Source organism: Camelus bactrianus, chromosome 1 (assembly GCF_048773025.1).
Source record: "Camelus bactrianus isolate YW-2024 breed Bactrian camel chromosome 1, ASM4877302v1, whole genome shotgun sequence".
In the NCBI taxonomy this organism is placed as follows: domain Eukaryota; kingdom Metazoa; phylum Chordata; class Mammalia; order Artiodactyla; family Camelidae; genus Camelus; species Camelus bactrianus.
In genome coordinates this window covers 89811109-89823782 of record NC_133539.1, presented here as the reverse complement: position 1 = coordinate 89823782, position 12674 = coordinate 89811109, and the positions used below count along the sequence as shown (strand labels likewise).

The following is a 12674-nucleotide window of genomic DNA, read 5'->3' as shown; positions in this document are numbered from 1 at the left end:
TTTCTGTTCCACTCCTTTGAACCCCTTCCAGTTGCCGCTATTTCTCAAGAAGCCAGGTGTTTAATAAAGAAATTGGATGAGGTTCAGGCAGAATCTAGGTAGATGCAGCTGCCTGCCCCCAGGTCACTTGTTGACTCCTCTTTAAGCGGCAGAGGTGGTTTACTGAAGGCACGTGACATTCCAGAGACATTCCAGGGCCCTGCACGAGGCAGGCGCTCGGTAAGTCATTACCACATGAAGGAGTTAATTGGGATCTTTTAAATGGGCGAGTTTATATTCCAATTTACACTCAATCTGCCTCCCCATCCCACCCTCGGCCCAGGTCTCTTTCTGCTCTCAGGTTTTTCTTTCCAGCCTAATCATTATTTCTTTGACACTTTAGTTTGCACATTTTTAAATTTAATTTCCTTCTGTTTCCTCATCTGTTTAACCTCATTAGTTTAGTTCATGTCATAGGATTTTGATAGTAACTTCACCAGCTTAGTGTTATTTATAAGTTATTCTATTTTACCCCTTTCTCTAAATAAGTGATAATCACATTCATATTGTCTGATTTTTAATTTCTCTTTATGAGAGAGAAGACTTTGCTTCTGTGCTTGTTCATTTTCATTGTTTTTCTAGCCACAGTGCAAGGGTCCACATATCCTCTGATTCTGACACAGACTGGGGTTTAGAATAAAGACCCTTATCTTAAAATGACAGGATGTCTGCGATTTGCTTCAGAATCATGTAATAGGAGGATTACAGGTGAAATAAGATTGCTGTAGGTCGACTGTTGCCAGAGCTGGTTGATGGGTTCGTGGGGTTCACTGTACTGCTCGATTATGTGAATGTTTGAAGGGTTCACACAATAAAAAGTTTTTTTAAATATATAGATGTACAAATAAGAATTGATCCATGGATTCCCTTAGATGTAGAGAGGGAATGCCTCCGTCATTCTCCAGCTATCCCTGTCATCGTCACCTCCTGGAGGGAGGTTCGGCGCTTCCTGAACATCCACTGTGAAGTTCAGCTCGTGCTACTTCTCTTCCTTTCTTTCCAGACTCTCGTTCTCACCTGGGACACCCCATCGTGCTGGTGTGTGGCGCACGCGACGCCTCGCGTGCGCAAGGCTGATTGTCTGCACGTGCATGCTCTTTCAGCAGCCCGCTATCCTATCCCTTGATTATATGTTAAATCGTTTTTTTTAAGTGACGCAGATCTCTATCTGCTGACTGTCTAGCACTCTGGCTAAGGCCTTTGGGTTGTTTTGATAAAGAATTTACTTTTTATCAACATCCGTCCACACAGAAAACACGTGTATATTCCAGCCAGTTCTGGCTTAAAACCCTTCATGTCTCTCTGTCGACTTCGAGTTCAAATTCAGTTTCAGTATCCCTCACATCCAGCTCTTGCTTTCCTACCATTTCCAGCGTCTTTCTCTACTGTCCTGCAATACTTACTCTCTATTCCAGTTATCCTAACTTCTCTCATTTGTGGGTAACATCCTGCTTTCTTACACCTCTAAACTTTGACCATACTGTTCGGGCTGTCCTTGTGTCATTCGGCCTCTGGAGGACTTCTGTTTATACCTCAAGACTTAATGCAAGCATCACTCCTCTTGAAAGGCTTCCCTGAGCTGTTCACAATGCCCTCTCCAATATTTTCTTCCACTGCATTCTTTGACTACACCCCCACCCCGACTACTTTGAAACCCAACTGTAATCACTGAGATTTTTTATTTCCTTTCTAGACTGTGAGTTCTTTGACCTCTTCCAACTTCTTCTCTCTAGAACCCAACCCAGTGCCTGGCACATAGTAGGTATTTCAATGAATGAGTAACTGAATGAATAGAGGAATGGAAACCTGAATGCTGCTGTCTCCTTAAGGTAGCACCTCCCCACCCAAGGGCCTTCTCTAGAGGTCTGGGTCAATGCTTTGGTCCTGGGCAGCCCCTCCAGGCTTTCCCTCCTAACTGCCTTCCCCAACCCACCTGACCTACCTGGCTCTAGCTGTAACTCGATTGACCCTGTCTCTGCTGAGTCCTTCCTATTTGGTGCTCCACCCAGAAGAATGTTGCCTAAAGTGTGATACACAGTAATTTTTAGGTGATACTCAGACAAGTGTCTTTCAACAGTCTTGTATTTCCATTCATATATATTTGGGAGGAGGGGGGATTGGGGGCATAAAATCTGTAATTTCACAGAGAATAATGCTTAGGATGAGACAAATGTCATCGTGCCCTGGTAATCAGCCTTACCTAGACCTCATAAATCAGGCGTGAGGTGTTTGAGCATAATCATAAATGTTCCAAGTCCTCAATAACTGAACCCCAGGCCATGCCAGTTAGAAGCACAGGCAGCCAGGAATCACACCAATAGGAAAGGACTCCCATCCCCTGAATTCTACAGGCACCTCTGTTTTATTCAGCTATATGTTGAAATATTACATCCTGAAGTTGCTGAGTATGTATGTATACACTTAAATATAACAGATAAAATAGTTAAATAACATACCTTATAAAAAATGTTTTGTAACAGGTAAAATAGCTTTTGAGCTGGCCAACCACGTCCTCATGGGAGTTCCGATTTTTAGTGGGTTAATACAGAAACTGACAGATCTGTTTCACTAGTGTGGGTCCTCACCTTTGTCTGAAACTACCAGTTAGGACTTCTAGATATTTTGATCCAAAGGGCCCATTATCATCAATAAGAAGCTTATATTCAGCCATATATTTTATAAGTCGATTTGAGGTATTCTTTTTTTATTTGGCATTTTTACTTTTCATTTTTAAAAGTTTAGCAGCATTGTTTTTAATACAATTTACTATATTTCATCAAACCTAATGTACCATTGACATGTAAAGCACCTCATTATTTCATGTGCTACTAAGAACAACAGAGATGTTGCCAATTATAACAAGCTGCCATTTTCTAAGATACATCCCAATTTCAGAGGCATTAAAAATTATTTTTGGAACTGATGAAACGTAGTATATGTACACTTCACTTCTATTTTAGCAGATAATACTTACATTCCATTTATCAGAGTGATATAAAATTTCCTCTTTGAATGAATTTAATTTAAAAACAAGTTGATTCAAAGAAAAATGCTATGTAAATAGGAGTAGAGGCGGAATATCGTATGGCAAAATCCTGGAGGTGGTAGCCAAGTGATTGTGACTTGCTCCAACAGCCTAGGACCAGATCCTGCCCCTTGGGCCCACCTGTCATCTCAGGCCAACCCCGCCACCCTCCAGCACTATGCCCAGATCCTACCTGAGGGAGAGCCTGGCTCCTCCACTGAGCACGGGGGAGGGATTTGAGCCATACACCTATGCTCAGGCTGCGGAATGTGGCTGTAATTCACTGAAGTTACTTTAAGAGAGTGAAAAGAGACTCCTAGGAAATAGACTTACCATAGGTATTGGAATCACACGGACTTACTTCTCTTTAAATAACAGCATACTCAGGGGTGTCTGGTTTTTGTTTTTGTTTTGGTTTTAACCCAAGAAGTAAGAAAGGAGGGGAAAAGAGGCTTTTAGTCTCTGTTGCTGGGCAATTTATATCCTGATCATGGCTATCTAAACACTAAACACTCAGTTTCACTGATTATCAAACCAAAGAATGGTCCACTTTGATTTTTCATAATAGATTTATTGTTGAAATAAATAGTTGAAAATAACTATGAATAACTTGAAGCAAAATGTATTTCATTGAGAAAGTAGGGAAGGAGCTGATTTCCTTCTTCCAGAAGAGGGAAAGTGAAGAGGGAGGAGGGAAAAATGGTTCGGTCTCCCCTGGGGAGGCTCCATGCTTTTGTGCTCCCTCTCCCCGGCGGTTGCAGGGGCTCTGTGTTCATCATGCTTCCAGCTCCCGCTTCTGCACCTGACCCAGCCCTTGGACTGCTAGGCTCTGTGCACACTTCCCCCACAGCCAGGCACAGAACCCGCTGATTTACTCGGAGCTTATTCTTGAAGGTTACTGCGAGTCACTGACCAGATGCAACAGAGCACAAGGTCACAGTTACATGGCTCCACTCCTTGACTGCTTTTGCAAACATGATTTTAAAGATTTTAATGTAGGTGTAATTGAGAAGATAAATTGAACATGTATGCATATCTTAATTAAGGTATCCTTCAGAGTCAGCAAATAACCACATCGTATTAAGCATCAATGAACCTGTTACAGTATAATAAAATGGAAAATTCTTATAATAAAAGATTATTTATAGGCCTTAGTTATTTGTATAATTTTAAAAACATAATCAGTAACAATTAGCAAAATTGATAATATTGGAGAGGCAGCTGTTTCCACTCACAAACAATACTAGCAATAATTCTATATAGTAATGTCAATTGAAAGCTAAACCTCTTCCAGGCTCTTTGTTTACCCATGTGGGTGTTTTTGTTTTTTGGATCATTGCTGCATATTTTATAAGAACTATTTCCTGGTATTCATAAAAGTTACTGACATCATACATTCTGAATTTATTCATGGATTAGAATAAAATTATAAGGATAACCAGTCCTGTATCCTCTCTCCAAGCAGATGCAGTGATCAGAAAGCCAAATGTACTTAGGAAGTAGAATCACTGGGACTTGGTGTATTAAGTCAGATTCCCTAGAAGCAGAGCCTGAGACAGGGATTTGGATGCAGGTGGCTTATTAAGGATAAGCCTATAAGGAAGTGAGGGAAGCAGGGATGGGGCTGGGGAAATGCCAAGTAGGATGTGGCTCAGATGGCCTGATGAAGGCGGAGGGATAAGTTGCGCTGTAGAGGATAGCTGTGAGCCTTCATAGCCAATACTCACAGCAGCGGGGTGCGTAGGGAGGGTTGTGTAGTGGCCAGAACCAGGGATCTGCATGGAGCACTGTCAGCACTAAGGACATCAACTGGTGACTGGAGGCGAGACACAGAGGGAGGGACAAAGGTGGCTCCCAGGTTTGTGGCAGGAACAAGTGAAGAGATTCTTGTATAGAACTGCAACACTCCCCTCATAGTACCAAAAATCTAAGATTACAGAAGAATTATGGCCAGATTCTTCATTTTACAAGTAAATAAAAATTTCCTTTAGCTTTTATTTTCTAGGTCAAAGTACCAATTTCATAGGATCAGTTTTCCATTCAAATATATATTAACTTTTTTTTTAAGTTTTCTTTTTTAGACCTCTTCCATTTATTCTGCTTCCTAATGAGAAATAAACCCAAACTGGTTCTAGGACTCTAATAATTGAAGATTCACCTAGCTTCAATCCCAATATTATGTTAGCTTTTATGGAAAAAGTAGTCATGGGCTTTTCTTATGTATTCATCCTTTACTACAGAAGTCATCAAACTGGGGTCTGTGGGCCAAATCCAGCCTGCAACATGGTTTTGTATGCCCTGAGAACTAAGAGCGTTTTTAAAGGTTTCCTTAGGGGAAAAAAAAAATAGGTAACATGTCTACATGACTCACAAAGTTGAAAACATTTACTATTTAGCCGTTTACAGGAAAAATTTGCTGTCCCCTACTTCTGTTTATTATGACCTCAAACTTTTTTTCAAAAGTGTGCTGGCTCAATCTATATTTTGAAATAAAATTTGATATTCAAAAACTTTAATAGGTGATTTAATGGAACCATAAAAATTACTGGTTTTATAAAAGGATTCATCACACAGTTTATATAAATTCTCTCTCACCTGAACAATGATTTTAATGGTATTCTTTAACAAATTCAGAATCATTCATTTTAAGGAAAACAAATATCTGTAATTTGTTCTCTGCTTTGTAAAAATACTACCATCTACTTTGTGACAACTGTAAAGAAACTGAAAAATAAAAATAGATACAAAGGTAAAAAAAAAATCACCTGCGATCTTGCCATCCCTAGTTAACCACTCTTAACATTTGGCTACATCTTTTTCGAGGTGTATAACCATTTACTTTTTTAAAATGTGGATCACATTGTGTGTATAACAGTATGCCCTCTTTTATTCATTTAATGTTATAATTTTCAAAAGCATCTGATTTGACTGCATTTATTCCACAGAATGAATATGTCACAATTTACTTAAACATCTTCCCATTTCTTGACATTTAGGATGGAGCTAATTTTTCACTATTGTAAATGCCACAGTGAGCCTCTTTATGCATAAATCTAGATCCTCATTTCTGTGTCCTTAGGCTACATTTTTTAAAGAGTAACTATTGTCTCTCCTCCTATTCTGTTCCTTGTCTTCCTTACAAACACACTCTTCTTCTCCTCCATCTGTAAACAACGGAGTTCCTCGGGGCTAGATACCTGGCCTTCTCTTCTCACTCTCTATATTTGTCTCCAGATGATGTCACCTATACCCAAGCTTTCAAATACCATCTCTATGCTGTGACTCCCATAGACTTACATCACCAGCCCCAGATCATTTTTCTAAGCTCCAGACCTACATACCCAAACAATTTCTAGTCATCTCCACTTATGTGTCTCATACCATTTCAAACAGAAAATGCCCAAAAAGGACTCAATATTTTCCATCTTTCTGCTCCCATGCCAAAACTCCCTCCTCCTAATTGCCCATTTCAGTAAAGAGACATCACCTTTCCACTAAATTCCCTATGATAACAACCTGGAAACCATCAGTGACATCTCTCTCTCCCTCCCCACCCCCATCTATTCAGTCACCAGGTCCTGCTGATTCTACCATCTTAATGTATCTTTAATATTTCCGTTTCACTCCATCTCCCCAACTCTCATCCAAGCCATATTCATCTCTTTCCTGGACTACTATATTTGCTACCTAACTGGTCTCTCTATAGCCTGCTCTGTCCTCTCCCCATGCAGTTCCCCACCGTGGAGAAAGTTTCTAAAATGTCAGTCTGCTTTCACAGCCCTTAAAGTGGCTGTTAAGATGAGGATCTTAAATGGCAACCTCTGCCCCCCCCCCTTCCACCTTCATTTTGCTGCCACTTTTCCTGGACTCTTTTGCTCCAACCTAGTGGTTTTCTTTCAGTAACTCACTTGTGCTGAGCTGCTTTCAGCCTCAAAACCTTTGTTCCCAATGTTCCCTCTGCCTGTAACACCCTTCCCTCCCTCTTCAGCTGACCAACCCATTTCCTGAACCTCCCGGGACACACATGCTACCTCCAGGCTCTCTCAGCATCATATCTGTCTACCTTTGGGGTACTTACTACAAACTGTAATCTAAATTGTCACATATTTCTTTCCTCCATGATGTCTTTTTCTCCACTACAGTGAAGTTCCATTTGGGGGGCAAGTTGTATTTGACTCTTTCACCTCTCTACCTCCCATCGCCTGGCATGTAACAGGTCTCAGTAAATGTTTGTTCAATTAACAGGCCATGGAGTATAAACTTTGGAATGATATTTAAAACATAATATCACATAGTATTTCAGAAAGTTTGTATCAACCAATTTATAAGCCCACCAAAAGGACATGAGCGTTCCTTCCATCACATCCATTCTGACATTGAGCATTGTAGTTCTAAATAATTTTAAAATACTTTTACAGGCAAAATATTACCTCATTACTGTTGAAATTGCATTTCTTTGATTACTAGTAAAGTTGAACACTTTTAACAAACTGATAGCCTCTCATATATTTTCTGTGTTTTTTAATTAAATTCATGACACAATGCTTTTTATTGAACCATTTTGTTGCGATATTTTGGAAATTTATTTTAATTACTAAAGACCTATAAAACAATGCCACCAAATCTGCTCAACTTCATCTGAAGGTTTGGACAGATCTGGGTGATGCTGCTCCACAGGTTCAGTCACTGCTGAGTCCCTTTCCGTGGGATGATCATATACTTTATTATGGAAACTGGGACACTTTTGAGAATGAAGGAGGGCACCATTAATAATTATGGCAGGACAACAGGTATAAAGCAGGACCAGCTTGTACCAGCCAAGTTGTATGGTCTCCCTAACTCATTTCCATACAGACTTCAACTCCAGGGATATAGAGCTCAGAGCAGAGGCCCAAGTGGTAATTCAGGGGTAAACTGAGGGTAAACCTGCTTTTTGTTCTGAATTTTAATATGGATGGCTTTGTGCATGCTGTTTAGTGACTCAGTGGCTCACCCTGTTCCTTTCTGTTGCCCCTGCTGCCAGCTTCACTCATTTACCTCACTTGCCTGAGGCTTGGAGCCATCTGACAACGTCATACAACTCCATGATGAGACCAGTGGTCCAAAGATCTCCAGGGACCGCCTTGCCCATAAATGCAAACCTGGTCAGAGGCAGAGCCAAGTCTCTTGGAAGAGTTATCTCCCATCCCACCATGCTGCTTCTTCACTTTTTTTTTTTTTTTTAATGGAGGTGCTGGAGATTGAACCCAGGACCTGGTACATACTAGGCATGCGCTCTACCACCGAGCTATACCCGCCCCCTCTCCTTCTTCACTTTCAAATGTATTCCTCCTGCTCACATTGCATTGGCAAATGCCAGCAGCTATCTTCTAATTTTATAGTGCTTCCAAAGTTATGCCAAGAAGTGACCAGAACACATCAAAGTCCAAGGCACGCAATTTCTGAGGCACTTGATCCTGTGTTGAGGAATGTGCATGTGGGCTTCAGTGCCCATCACTTGTGATGCTTCCCTGAGCTCATGCAGTGTGTCTGCAAACGTCCCCAGCTTTTCCTAAACATCCTTTTATGTACTTTATGCCCTTCAATAGAGCTCAAAAAATAAATTGAGAGTTGCTTACAGATTGCACTTTCAAGAATTGCTAAGCACTTAAGGAAAGCAGAACCTGATGACAGAAAACTTCTGGAAAAAGACCGGAGAGTTTAGACATGTTGAATTTGTGTCAGGGCCATCCAATCTGAGGTATGACTTGATTAGGAGAAGAAGAGCAGCTCTCCTCTTCCAATCTTGTCAGCAGAGAACAAATTTCCTACCAGGGGAATTCCCAGTAGCACCCAGTTTACCGTTTTCCACTGAGCAACTACAGGGGGCGTCATTTACATTGCCACCTATGCTAAGGGTGCCAAATGGTCCCTCCCGGCAGGGACCTGTGGTGCAGGTCACAGGCCTCCTGGCACTGTTCAGGGCACGGTCTGTGCGGCCGTATGCTGAGGTCCTGACACCCTCCATGTGGCTTTTCTCCGATAAAGACGCTGCCCCTTTGCTGCCCTTCGAGCGCACCAGTGCCCACAGACTTCAGGGTAATCTTCACTTCAAACATGCATTCACCTAGTTTCCCTAAGTGCTGTAGTATTTGTCAAGCCAAGTGTCCTGGTTTCAGGTTTAGAAAATAGGTCATTGGAGCTCTCTGTTAAGGGCTGAGTTTTGCCTAGATTTTGCCATTTCATTTTTATTGAGGAAAACGTAGGAAATAAATGCAGTCTCATGGTTTGCTAGAGATTCAAAACATTTCAGATGCTAATTTTTTAAAGAGGCCTTTTCACTAAAGTACAGCTCTATAAATGAAAGAAAGAAAAAAACTATTTTAGGACATATAAAATCCATCTCCAAGGTACCTACACAGACAGACTAATCAGTTAAGATCAACCCATTGGCTCCACAGAAATATAGAAAAAATACCATGCATTCAACCTGCCTAATGGAGACAGACCTTGGTTTTAAATTAGGGGAGGAACAAACTTTGTATCTCACAAGAAGGAAAGTGATAAAATGATTCACACATTTCCGAAGGGTCTTTAAGCTAGAAGCAGCCTTTGAATTCATTCACTTACCCATTCATTTAATTTGTTCTTAATATTTTCTTAACACCATGATCATGCAGTCCAGCCCCCTTCATGAGGAAACTGAGGTCACAAAGGTGGTTAGAGACAGGGCTGGAAACGAAGCCCAGATGTTCTATGTCCAGGACACTTCGCCCCGCAGTGCTGTTAAATATTCCCTTGTAGTTACACTCAGGTGATGAAACAGGAGAGCATCTGTGGACCGCATGTGACTCGCATGTAATTCACGTAATAAAGATGAAATACAAACCCCTTTGCCAGCCATTTCTTTATTACTCTAAATGCCACAACTTAGAGAAGGTTCAGCGTTAGGGCTAATAACTTCAGAATTGGTTTGGGAGTTTTGCAAATAAATCTTTTCCCCACCAATTCATACTCCTTACGATTTAAATATTTCAATCCTGTCTTTTCTCAAATGTTGCCTTTACAGATTAAAATCCTATAAATAGCCCTGACCCTTAAGGAACATGATCTCATCCCTCCGCTTTGAGTATTATTCAGTTTCCTATCCATGTCAAAGTGAGTATCTCAATCTTAGGGTGGCTACCTTCTTAAAGGATTTGGTTTTGGGGAGTGGGAGGGGGAATTTAAGGCATGTAGTTAATAACAATGTGAAATTCATTTTCTGAGGTGTCTACACTCTTCCTTTAGACAATGAAATGCCCCAGCGAGCAGACTGTTGCTGACCTGGTTGACAGCTGAGGTGGCTGACTGGAGCACGTGTGAGCAGAGGGGAGCAGCTGCTCTTGCCAGCTGCCTTTTTCTCTGCATAGAAATAGGCACTGCCCAAGGAGCCTCTGCAGGGCAGGGGACGGAGAACTGCTGCTGCAGCGAGACCCTTTCTGACATGTTCGCTTGGTCAGAATCCATCCATATGCATCTAGACCAAGAGGTACTAAGCTCTTGGCTCAGTGACTAAGAGCAAGGATTCTGACGCCTAGCTACCTTGGTTCAAATCCTGGCTCTGCCACCTGGCTTTCCAGCTCTGGACATTAGGCAGCTTTCTTCACTTCCCCATCCTCAGCTTCTTCACCTATAGATAGAGATAATCGCTTCTTTATAGGGTTTTTGAGGATTAAACGAATTCAACGTTACTATTAATAATTGCAGCAACAAATATCAGTCAAGTTCTTATTCCATTCCAATTACTATGAACAAGATAGAAATGGCCCCTTCCTTCACGGAATTTAGAGTATTTTTTCACACTAGGAACTCTGACCTATTTAAGGGTTGTGATGTCAGTGGTGAAGTGTGAACACATTTTGTTTTAAATGAATTAGAATAGGATTTTACAAAATAAAGAGTTTTATGAAATTTTTTAATATTTTAAAAATATTGAAGCCTGGGTCTTGCTGTAAAATGGATTCTTGACTCTACTCAAGAAGATAAGCAGTTAAACAGCAACCTCGATACAGCATGTGTGATAAGCGAAGTGAGCATCATGGGAGCATAGGAAAGTCATCTGATCCTCTTCGCTCAAATACAGAGAATCAGGGAGGCCTACCAGGAGGAAGTGACATCGATGCTGAGACTTAAAGGACTGAGTAGAAATTAACCAAAAGAAGTTGGAGGAGGTTGGGCAGGAAGCAGTTCTTTTAAAGGCAGTGAGAAGCCATGGGAGGGGAAACGGGGGTTAATGAAGTCTGGAGAGACTTGCTTAGATTTGCATTGTAGAAAGGCACTCTGGCTGCTTGCAGAGATGGTAGGGAGACTTTAGTAATTTCAGGACACAGTGATCTAGACTAGGGTGGGGATAGTGGGAATTGAGAGGGACAGGACCCTGGAGATTGATTGGGGAAGGTGCTGGTCTGGGATGACACCCACCTGACTCACATGTCTGACATCTAATTTACAGAGGTTGCAGAGGACAAATCTAAGTCTGTAAGCCCCAAGCCCTTGACTTGGGGAACTGTTCCTGTAAACAGGAAGACAGGGCCTCTCAATCACTTTGCAAATCATCTCTCCATCCTGCTGGACATATCTGTAGACTGTTGCTGGCCAAGCAGTTGGCAGAGCTTCCTGTTCCAAAGTGGGATGGTTCTTGGCAGGAGATGGAAAGTTGGAAACAGAATGCAAACTGGGCTAGCCAGGCACCTTGCATGAAAAGAAAAGAAAAAAAGGAAACCTGGTACTTTCCCATCTGATCCAGAATATCTGGTCAGAAAATAATTTAAAAGGACAGATAATTCAAAGATGTTTCTATTTGGCTTTGAAATGCCATGCATTTTTGGCAATGGATTTACCTTGCCAAATGTTTTCCTAAGGCCTCATTTTGCATTCCCTGAACACAGACCATCTGGGCAGCAGGGGGCTGAGCCAGAGCCCAGGAGGGAGTCTGGGTGGGTGGCTGAAGAGGTCCTGATGTTTGAAAATTGGACGGACACTACAACTCTCCCATATCACCCCAGCTGATCCACACTTGTCTGTCTACCTGTGTCCTGCCACAGAGCAGGGAGCTTTTTCTGACCTGAGCCTTGCCAAGTCACTTGAAAAGCAGCTATCTAGTCCCCAGCACAGAATGCTGTCTACCCACATCTCTGAACACTCACAGGGCCATCTCCACTCCACAGGGGGGCAGCCATCTGACCCAGGGCTCTGCAGCAACCTCAAAATCAAACCATATTTGGAGCACGAGGCAGGCTGTTTACAGATGTTACCATAAAAGACATTTTAAGTTATAATCAGTCCTGTTTTACAGAAGAGCTGTTAAGAGGCCAGACTAGAAGGCCCCCTTTCCTGTTATTCATTAGATAGCTGCTTCCAGGCAAGTTAAAAGATTAGTTTATCTCCCCTGGCTCGGGTCTACCTAAGAGAGCAAAGAGTTGCAGTTCACTGAAATCACTTAAACAAAGGGTCTCTCCCAGTTAGGACCTAGAAGAAATGTCAGGGTGACAGCCACTCCCTACTAAAGAATTCCAAGCATTCCTCTGTTCCTCCATCTGGAGGGTGCCAAGCCAGGGTAGTGGCCTGGTCCAGGCTAGAATTTAGTGGG

At 41.8% G+C, this 12674-nt stretch overlaps 1 protein-coding gene across 2 annotated transcripts in view; it reads left to right on the top strand.

Annotated features, from left to right (window-relative positions):
- The window catches only part of SCHIP1 (schwannomin interacting protein 1), a 141003-nt gene that overhangs the window by 10542 nt on the left and 117787 nt on the right, over window positions 1-12674 (top strand). The gene's annotated exons all lie outside the window — the stretch shown is intronic.